Source organism: Malus sylvestris, chromosome 10 (genome assembly GCF_916048215.2).
Source record: "Malus sylvestris chromosome 10, drMalSylv7.2, whole genome shotgun sequence".
In the NCBI taxonomy this organism is placed as follows: domain Eukaryota; kingdom Viridiplantae; phylum Streptophyta; class Magnoliopsida; order Rosales; family Rosaceae; genus Malus; species Malus sylvestris.
Genome location: NC_062269.1, coordinates 30,942,380 through 30,952,223, shown reverse-complemented (window position 1 = coordinate 30,952,223; position 9,844 = coordinate 30,942,380). Strand labels below are relative to the sequence as shown.

At 37.9% G+C, this 9,844-nt stretch overlaps 1 pseudogene; it reads right to left on the bottom strand.

Moving 5' to 3' along the window:
* Positions 1-6,184: 6,184 nt before the first annotated feature.
* Positions 6,185-8,542, bottom strand: LOC126584453 (flavanone 3-dioxygenase 2-like; annotated as a pseudogene).
* Positions 8,543-9,844: the final 1,302 nt, after the last annotated feature.

Genomic DNA, 9,844 nt, shown 5'->3' with positions numbered 1-9,844 from the left:
TGTGCCTTGATGGTGTTGGTGATCATCTCTTGCAGCTGCTGGATAGAAAGAGATCCCATGAGTGCCGCTGCTTGGTCTGGCTCCGGCTTCGCATCGATTCTCTCCACCGTAGGCTCATCTTCTGGGTTAGGGTTCTCGCCGTCCTGTGGCTCCAATCGGTTGACGAGTGCAGCGATTTGCAAGTCTTTTTCTTCCACAGTTCGGGTTAGCCTTGCGATTGCTTCATTCATTTGAGCCAGCTGCTCATCGATTGAAGTTTCTCCAATGGTCATGACTTGCATGGCTGAACTGCCGCTCGAATCGGCATCGGAGAGCATGGATTCGGAGTATTTCCTTGGACTTTCACCCCTTGGTGCCCTTGGTGAGGCTAAGGTGATTAAAGGCTCGTGCCTTGGGTGCTCTTGTTCCCTTGGCAGAGTTGATGCAGAGGTGAAAGAGGCGGCAGAAGTAGCTCTTGCCTTGCTTCGAGTCGTGATGCCTAAAGTGACACCACTTGCGACGAGGACGTTCTTGTTCTTTGCGCCGGTTGCGGGAACAGTTTGAGCCTTCCTTGATGCCATTACTTTTGGAAGTGTGCTTAAATTTTTTGAACGGGGAAAGAGATGAGAGGGAAAGATTGGCCCACTGGGCGTGCCAATTTGTGAACACGAAAAATTCCTGAAACGAAAGAGACAAGAACAACGTGCACAAACAAATATTTTGTATTTTTGATGATTTTGGGTTACAATCTCTCTATCTTTGATCCTCTGATTCGATCTCCGTAAGGTGTTGGTTTGTGGATGTTTCGTTGATCCAAGGGCTGTTGAGGCTTGATCTTAGATGAACTGTTGGAAGTTTCTTCAAGGGGTCGTGGGCTTGATCTTTGAAGGTGGATTTGAGCGGATCTTTAAGGAGCCGTTGGGGCTTGATCTTGAGGATGAATGTTTCTTCAAGGGCCGTTAAGGCTTGATCTTGAATAACAGTGATGAACGGATCTTCAAGGGCTTTTGGGCTTAATCTTGAAGAACGGTTAGATGTGTGTGGATTTGTCGACGTTGTTGATCCAAATGGCCGTTGGGGCTTGATCTTGGATGAACGGATGATGAACGATGGTGCTTTCTTCAAGGGCCGTCGGGGCTTGATCTTGAATTGGTGGAAGTTCTTCAAGGGCCTTTGGGGCTTGATCTTGAATTGGTGGATGGTTGATCCAAAGGCCGTCGGGGCTTGATCTTGGAAGAACGATGAACGAAGAACGAAGAACACTTTCTTCAAGGGCCGTCGGGGCTTGATCTTAAATTGGTGGATGATTGTTGATCCAAAGGGCCGTTGGGGCTTGATCTTGGAAGAACGATGAACGAAGAATGAAGAAGGCTTTCTTGATTCTTCGGGAGCCTGGATGCTTGAGAGTTTCGGAGTTTCAGAGCTTCAGAGCTTCAAGGTGTAATATGAATTGGTTCTCCTAAATGAATGAATTAGCCTTCTATTTATAGAAATTTCCAAGGCCTAATTTTGAATATAATATTCCAGATGAAATAAGTCGTTTCTGCCAGGTGTTGACACGTGTCCTGTTTAATGACTTTTTCCAACTTATTTTGATTTTTTGTTTAGACACACGCTACGTGTAAAATTTATATAATACATGAGCTTTGAAACTTTGATTTATCGGTCAACATTTATTTACCGAAATTTCGATGTTTACACTCATATTACATATCTTACTGTTTGTTTACTCCCCTTCTCTCTAAAGCTATATTCCTATTAAGGTTTGAAAAGCTTTTTTTTTTTTCCTTTTTCTCCCTTTCTTTGTAGGATTAGCCTATTTAGGACTTCCTTTGCTTGGAAAGAAAATAAGCCTGCAACAAAACTAGTATAAATATTGGGCTTATACTATTCTCAAGTTCTCAACGTACCCCTCTTTAATTTTCCTTGAGTATGTAGCCATCTTCAATTGGCCTTACGATTGTTTGTTGCAAAGTAGTGTACACTTTAGTCGATTTTAGTGATCGAGATGTCTTAAGTAGGTTCAACAAGCCCAACAACTAAAGAAAGCAGATTAATGCGACCGGAAGATGTGCCATGCCCGCCAGCGCCAAAAAAGTACCGACCTCCCAATAATGGAGTTGATCCTAAGAAAGCCCCAAAACGTGATTTGAATAAAAATTTCAATGAAGTACGCAAATTGAATTAAGAAATAATATTAGGGCTATCAAGAGAAGGATGGTGTTTCAAGTCAAGGTTATTTATAACTTAGGAGTTTCATAGCCAAAGCCCATAGCACTGGCGACGTCTCCGGCATATTCGTTATGTTACTTTTATGAAATAATATTTCTTTTTGGTTGCTTATTACGGGTATGCAAGTAAGAGGAATTGATAATAGTTTTGAATAAAGATTTACTTTCTGTTTTATATGATGGGTTTGACATATCTATACATGTAAGAGAAACTCTAGAGTTGATTAAAATTATTTTTGCATATTATATATGTTGGAATTCAATTATTTGTGATGGTAATGTTTGGTACCATGGCATGGAACTGCCTGGCGCCTCTTACTTACCAATATCTAATTTGTAGAGACCAATTTGGTAATTGTGTTCTTTTGCATGTAGACAACTGAAAGAACTCCTTGAACAAATTTTTTTGATATTCCAGGGTTTGTTTACTCTGCTTCATGTAATATTAGTTAACTTTTTTTAGAAAAAGTTAAGGGAGAGTTTGAAACTACTACAATAATTTAAGGGAGGAAAAAATTTCTAAATCGATTGAGACACGTGGTTGAATAGTCAACACTCTGTCCACTAGGATATTAGATTACATGTATATAGTATTAGTTAACTAGAGATGACACAAAACATAGTAATTGAAAGTTGAAAGTCTATAATGTAACCTGAAAAAAAAAAAAAACAAAAAAATTCCTCACAAACCTTGAGTATTTGCTCAATTATATAGGGTATATAACAGGGTCCAATAATACATGGTTTAGGGTTTATGGTTATAACATGCATGCAGAAGTTTTGCAACTAAAGAACTTTTTTTTTTTTTAAGACTGCGCTGCAGTATCACATTTCGGGTACAAAGATATCAAAACCAAACCATGTGCCTGTGGATCATCCAAATATTAAAAACTTAATTGGTATTGGCTGTTAGTTGCAGTTCTTGGAGATTTTACGTTGTGGCTGTCACATTGTTTTGTCTTGTTATTAGTTCACTTGTGTTAACATGCGTGTATTTATTTATAAATATTATTCCCTAATGTATGATATATCAACTATGATGTCCACTCTGTTAATTATACACGTGTCATGTGTGACCGTTAATTACACTAAAAAATTGCTTACTACTGCATCCTAAGCTTAATATGTTTATATGAGAGACCTCCTAAATCCTTATACATAAATGAAGATATAAAGTAGTAATTAAAGAATAGCGTTCATAAAAAGAGGGAGTATTTAACCTAATTAAGAAAGAATCATTCTACACATCATGCATGCATGATATGTTCCAGTCAAATGGGACTTTCAGTCGTATACCATGAAATTCAAATTTTTTTTTTCAGAGTAATCCATGTCGTATGAAAGGTTAGCACACATCCAATACTACAAACGTTCAAACTTTCAAGGTCGTAGTTAATGCTTCCCCGTCAAGCCTTACTTCTAATTAAGTTCTCAGTTTGCGAAGCAAGCAAATGAATTGATCAATTCTCAACTTTATCACTCGGTTAATTTAATTACTATTACCTTATTCCATATAATATTGCGAGATATTTCCATGCATATATATATAGTTAAATACAATGCATAATAACGATCGAAATGATATGGAATTTTCTGAGGTGATTTTACATATATATATATATATATATATATTTTTTTTTTTTGTGCAACCCAGTTTCTTCTCGTAATTGTATGACTCATAATAACTATATACAACGTATAATAACGATCGAAATGATATGGAATTTTCTGAGGTGATTTTACATATATATATATATATATATATATATATTTCTTTATTTATTTTTTTGTGCAACCCAGTTTCTTCTCGTAATTGTATGACTCATTCAATATCTGACCTTTTGACTCAATAGTGAAAACAAAGAATAGCTTCATAAAATATTATTGGAAAATTCAACTCATAATAGAAGTTGGTCCATATATATAGAGAGCTCTATAGTCCTCTATAATTCATTCATTCGTTCTCCATCTCCTTGTTTGCATTGCATACAGAGAAAGAAAGAAAAAAGAAAAATTATTATTGCCAAACAAGGAACAACATGAAGTTTTTGAATATGCTTTTGGTGGCCATGGTAGTGGTGTTTCTTGTGAACACGCACTCACTCGAGGCCTGTAGAGTTTTGCAGGGTAAAGAGAAACTCATGATGATGAAGGAGGATGTTCTACAAATTAGGGATAGGGGTACTACTGTCAAATACAACTTCCCTATGAATTTGATTATCAAGCAAGTACTGCAGAAGGGTTCTGCCCCACCCGGTGGTTCAGATCCGACCAACCCTTGAAGTTGTAACAAATTAATAAGACTCTACAAAGGCGGGATTCTTGCATGTAATGGCCAGATGACGAGTACATTACTCACATGAAAAATGATGGCAACGTGTTTATCCTGCGAAGAGGGCCACATCGATCCACATATCAAATTTTAACCATCAACCAAAGATTCTTTTTTTTTTTTGCAAATAATATGCAATTAATTTTATATTCTTACTAATGAATAATTAAGGAAAGACCTAACCGTTGGTTTTTTGTTTTAGCTTAATAAGTTGTGTAAGCTATATATGAGTTTGACAGAATATAATACAAATGACAAAAAAAATCTTTATTTGATAATGTATTTTTTTTTTTACATATTTTTTGTATGTGATACGATGCAACTTATACAATATATGTTTGTAAACATTGTATTCTTTAAAGGGACCTGGCTTCTTTGCCATCCCACTTTCCATACACTCTCATCCCCTCATATTTGTGCGGTCACAGTTAAGTCACGTCAATATTTTATATTACTATTGCTTTTTGTCTTATTATCTCTATAAAAAAATCAATATAAAATGTTGATGTGGCTTAACCGTGACTGCACAAAATAGGAGGGGATGAGAGTGTATGGGAAGTGGGAGGGTAGAGAAGTTGTATCCTCTTTTAAGGGACACAAAAAAATTATAAACCAAATTTATTTTTCGTTTCTATTTTCCTTTAACATTGTGGTTTTATTATTGGGTTTTGCTTTTGTTGTACCCCCGCGTTATCCGACTTAACTTTCCCTTAAGGGAGGTGGGCTCCCTTTCTTTCTAGGATGAAGCTATCTTCCTTTTATGGTTTGAAAAGCTTTAAATGTGCTTAACCTATTTAGGATTTCATTTGTTTTCGGGAAAGGAAACAAGCCTATGACAAACAGTATAAATCTAGGGCTTAGTATTCTCAACACATCAACGTATAATTTCCTAGAGTACTTGGCTTTAGGCTTATTCCATTGGCCTTGTGTTTGTTCGTTGCAAAGTAGTGTGCGCTTTAACTTATTTCAGTGATTAAGATGTCTGAAGTAAGTGCAACAACCCAACAACTAAAGGAAGTAGATAAATGCGACCGGAAGATGTCCCATGCCCACCAGCACCGAAAAAGTACCAACCTCGTAATAGTGAAGCTGATCCTAAGAAAGCTCCAAAGCGTGATTTGAATAAAAGATTCAATGAAGAAGTAAATTGAGAAAAGAAGGAATATTAGGCTACCAAGAGAAAGGATGGAGTTCGAGTTAAGCGTAATTAGGAGTTGAGAGTTTAATTTGTTGTATTTTCTTTGTTTGGTTATCCTATTATTATGTTACTTTTTAAGACATAATTTTTCTGTTATGGTAATTACAAGGAGCAGACAGTTATGAATAAAAATTTACTTGTTATTTTATGTAATCGATTTCATATATCTATACATGATACAGAGTTAAATAAGATTTTCAACACATATACAGCAGATGCTAGCCTTTTTCTCTGCCTGCAATCCCAGAAAACTCCCCAATTAGAATTATTGTGATCAAACTTTCCAATAAAAAGTACTGCATTGGCAATTATTTTACAATATTTATGAACCAACGCCGAAATAAATTTGAACCAATTATTCTAGTTTTGCCTCGCACATAGAGCAAAGGGAAAGCAAGTTATTCAAATGAAAACAATACAAAACTAAAATTCTTGCATGATCAACTAAGCTTGGAGCTTAAACGTTTCTAGTAAAACTTCGGTTTTACCCTGCTTCATAACATAGTTGATAAAGAACTCTTTGTATTGAAAGGGTTTATAGAGTTATGGGTTGCTTGCACTAATAAGAGCTCCAGCAGGTTCTACAATGCAATCGTCTGAATGCGCGATGAAAAATGCAGCAGATGTCCCGGAATGGCTTGAACTCGTCACTGCCCGATGTTCAGCACTTTTCAGCTTCCCATTACTGATAATCTACATCTCATGTCAATAAAAAAGAAAAGGGTTTTCATATGGTAATTAAGAAGGGTGACTACATATTTGGGGAAATATACGCAGGCCCTCATATCGACATGATATTGACAGCTATCTATTAAAGTACCATTAATATCAACTATATCAACAAACATTATATTGACAGCTTTGAAACCTATATATAATCTTCCCCGTAAAGAAGGGTACATACTGAATCTACTGATGTACCTGTAGCTGATGGCCAATGTTAACCACCAGTGCTTGTGAAATAGGCTCCACACTGATCCATTCCCTGTCTTTGAAAACTTGAAGTCCATTTACATGATCTTCTTAAAGTAAAATAATTATGAGGTTTGGATCACAATGTTTAGGTACACCTAAAATATGCAAGGCGGGTAATGATTAACTGAGAGTGTCACATTATGGCAAAGTTCATCCCTAAAATATGCAATTCCGAGCCCAAGTCCTTCACTTATTAGCTCCAAAACTTTCATAGCTACTTTTCTCACTTGTGCAGAACATGTCCCAACAAGATCTCTGGAATCCGTATCTTCAATAATTAGTATTTGTAGATATGAAAATACATATGTCACATATTGCAACAAAAAAAGGAGGAGTTTTCAGAACATGAATCTATATATCTTTGTTACCTATATCTACTAGGCTGTTGAGGCCACTGCTGCATACATTCCTCTAGAGGATGGCAAGGGTGTCATAGGTAATCACGCCACAAATGAACATCTTCCAAATCAAAATATCCACTGTTGGTTGAGAGCCTGCAACTTTTTTTCGAGTCTTCAGAGTAGAGGTTTGCCTTGTCTTCTGCAGGCAAGTCAAAGAACTCCTTGAACACACCCATTGTGTCATTCAACAAACTTTCTGATATGCCATGGTTGACAACCTGCTTTGTAAATAACATTAATTGGATGACGCATAACATAGTAATTGAAAATCTAAAGCAGTGGTTACTCGATGATCAAGGAAGAGTATTTGAAATCTCAAAAAGTTACCTAAAAAACCCAAATTCCTGGCTAGCCTTGAGTATTTTCTGGATTATATAGGTTTGATCACTGCCTTCTACTCCATCCAGATCAATCGCTGGAATGTTGTCTCACGAAAGAGCGGTAGTAAGATTCCCAGGGCTTGCATTCGGTGGGAATATGTAACTCTCAAGCAAGGTTTGACCATTGTACCAGCTTGAAATAAACTTCTCCAGTCCCTCAATGTGTATCTAGCATCACCACTGTTCTAAAAATTCCCGCCTAGCGCTGCCTAGGCCCCACCTAGGTGCTAGGCGGTTGGTCACCCCCTCGTCCGATTAATATCTAAGCGTTTGAAAATTAAGGAAGATACCTAGACCACCTGAAGCGCCCGACTAGACCGCCTAGCCCACCCAAACCCGCCTAGGCACCTGCCTAGTTTGCGACCCACTTAGACATATAACTTTCAATTTGCATTTAATTTTTTTCAATAAATTGTAAGAAACTTGTTGAATACTTAAATGAGCACACACTATATGCTTGTTTCCCATGTTTTCATTATGTTCCAATACTTCATAATACATATATCATTCTATTTTATAGTTTATGATGAAATTATATATATTTTAAGTATAAACAGACACTTATTTACACAAAATATAGTGGATTTATTTAAATCCACCTAGTCCGCCTAGGCACCCGCCTGGACTCCACCTAGCCACCTAGGCGCTAGGCCCCAGCCTGCCTCCTGACTAGCACCTAGTGTCTTTTGGAACCTTGAGCCTCACAATGATTGAAGGGGAAAATTGTAAAACCCCTCCGCAAATTTAGTTTATAATTTTACATTTCCTCTAAAAGTATTTGAAGTTTTCAATTTAGTCCCCCACTTATTTGCCTTATCCAGATCCTTTATCCAAAATTTCCTCCTCTCATTGACTGCCACGTGGCAGCCCACTAACCCACTTACTCTCTCTCTTTTTCCTCGATCTCTCTCTTGAATCTCCCACTCTCTCAACTCTCTATCCCTCTCACTCACCCTCTCTCTCTCTCTCTCTTTCTCGCACTCCCCTTTCCCGATCGACACCACCGTCACACCTGAGCCACCCCGACGATGGCGCAATACCACCATCGCCTCCTAGACTCATTCTTTCACTCCCCCTTATCTCTGCAAGCTTCGGGACACCCAGAGGCACCCAAATCTCTTTGGCGAACCTTGTGCTTTTCGAATGAGATTCCGGCCACCCCGTCCATTCTCCGTTGGATCTCAGGTACAAAACCTCTTCCCCTTTCTTATAGCTTCATGATCGTAATTAGATCGAAGGGTAGATTGACGTTTTGCTGTCGACCGGAATCGAGGAAGCTCCGAAGTCATCTATGTCGAAATTAGGCCTTCGGGCCGTTGCATTTGAGCCCAAGCCTTAGGGCAACCCAAACCCAAACCCCTACCTCTTAGGCATATGGGCCATTTGGAACTCGGGCTTAGGCCCGTTTAAACCCAACCCAAACCCTTTTATTTTTATATATTTTATTAACCCAAAACCCTTTCGATGCCCAGCCTAATTGGAAACCCTAAACCTTTTCGAACCTAGGCCTTAGGCCGTGTAGGCTTAGGCCTTCCGGCCTTTGCATCTAGCCCGTTGGAACACAACCCACTAGATCCTTAGGCCGGGCTTTCAAGCCCAGGCCCTTGGGCCTTAGAACCCAAGCCTAAGCCTAGGAACCCGAACCAATCTCAAACCCCATTTGACCCGATCCATTAACCAACCCGAATTCGTTGACTTTGATTCGATCAACAGTCAGTGTTGACTTTGACTTTGACCGGTCAACGGTCAACATTGACTTTTTTACTTTTTAAAGGTTTTCGTCCAAGACCCCTCCTAGGCTAATTTTGATGTCCTGGACCCTTTGACATCTTCTTTTCCAAATTCAATCATTTGAATAGAGTTTTATTAATTGGACACTTTATGTGTTTAGGTGCGAATATTAGCGGCGATTTCGTCATTCCTATTTTGTACGGCTCTTCGACAGCAGAGTATTTGTGAGTGGACCCCTTCTAAAGTGCATGTTTTAATAGTAGAAATGCATACGTGAAAAACATGATTTAATGACTACGTTTTATGAAACATTTTATGAGATAGTATGCTTACTTAGAATATTTTGAATTACCATATTTTATCAAACTCATGTTCTTTGTAGTATAGATGATGGATGACTTTATACTGCTTATGAACATGCTTTTACACACTTCTTTATAGTATAGATGATGGATGACTTTATACTATGAAGTTGATTTTGAGATATATGTACCTATGTTTGGAAATATTACTTTTAAGTGGTTTTGTGCTTATCTAGTGGTCACTTATATTGACCTTCGGGTTGGGTGTTGTAGGAGCCTTCAGGCAATTGATACTTATATTGACTTTCGAGTTCG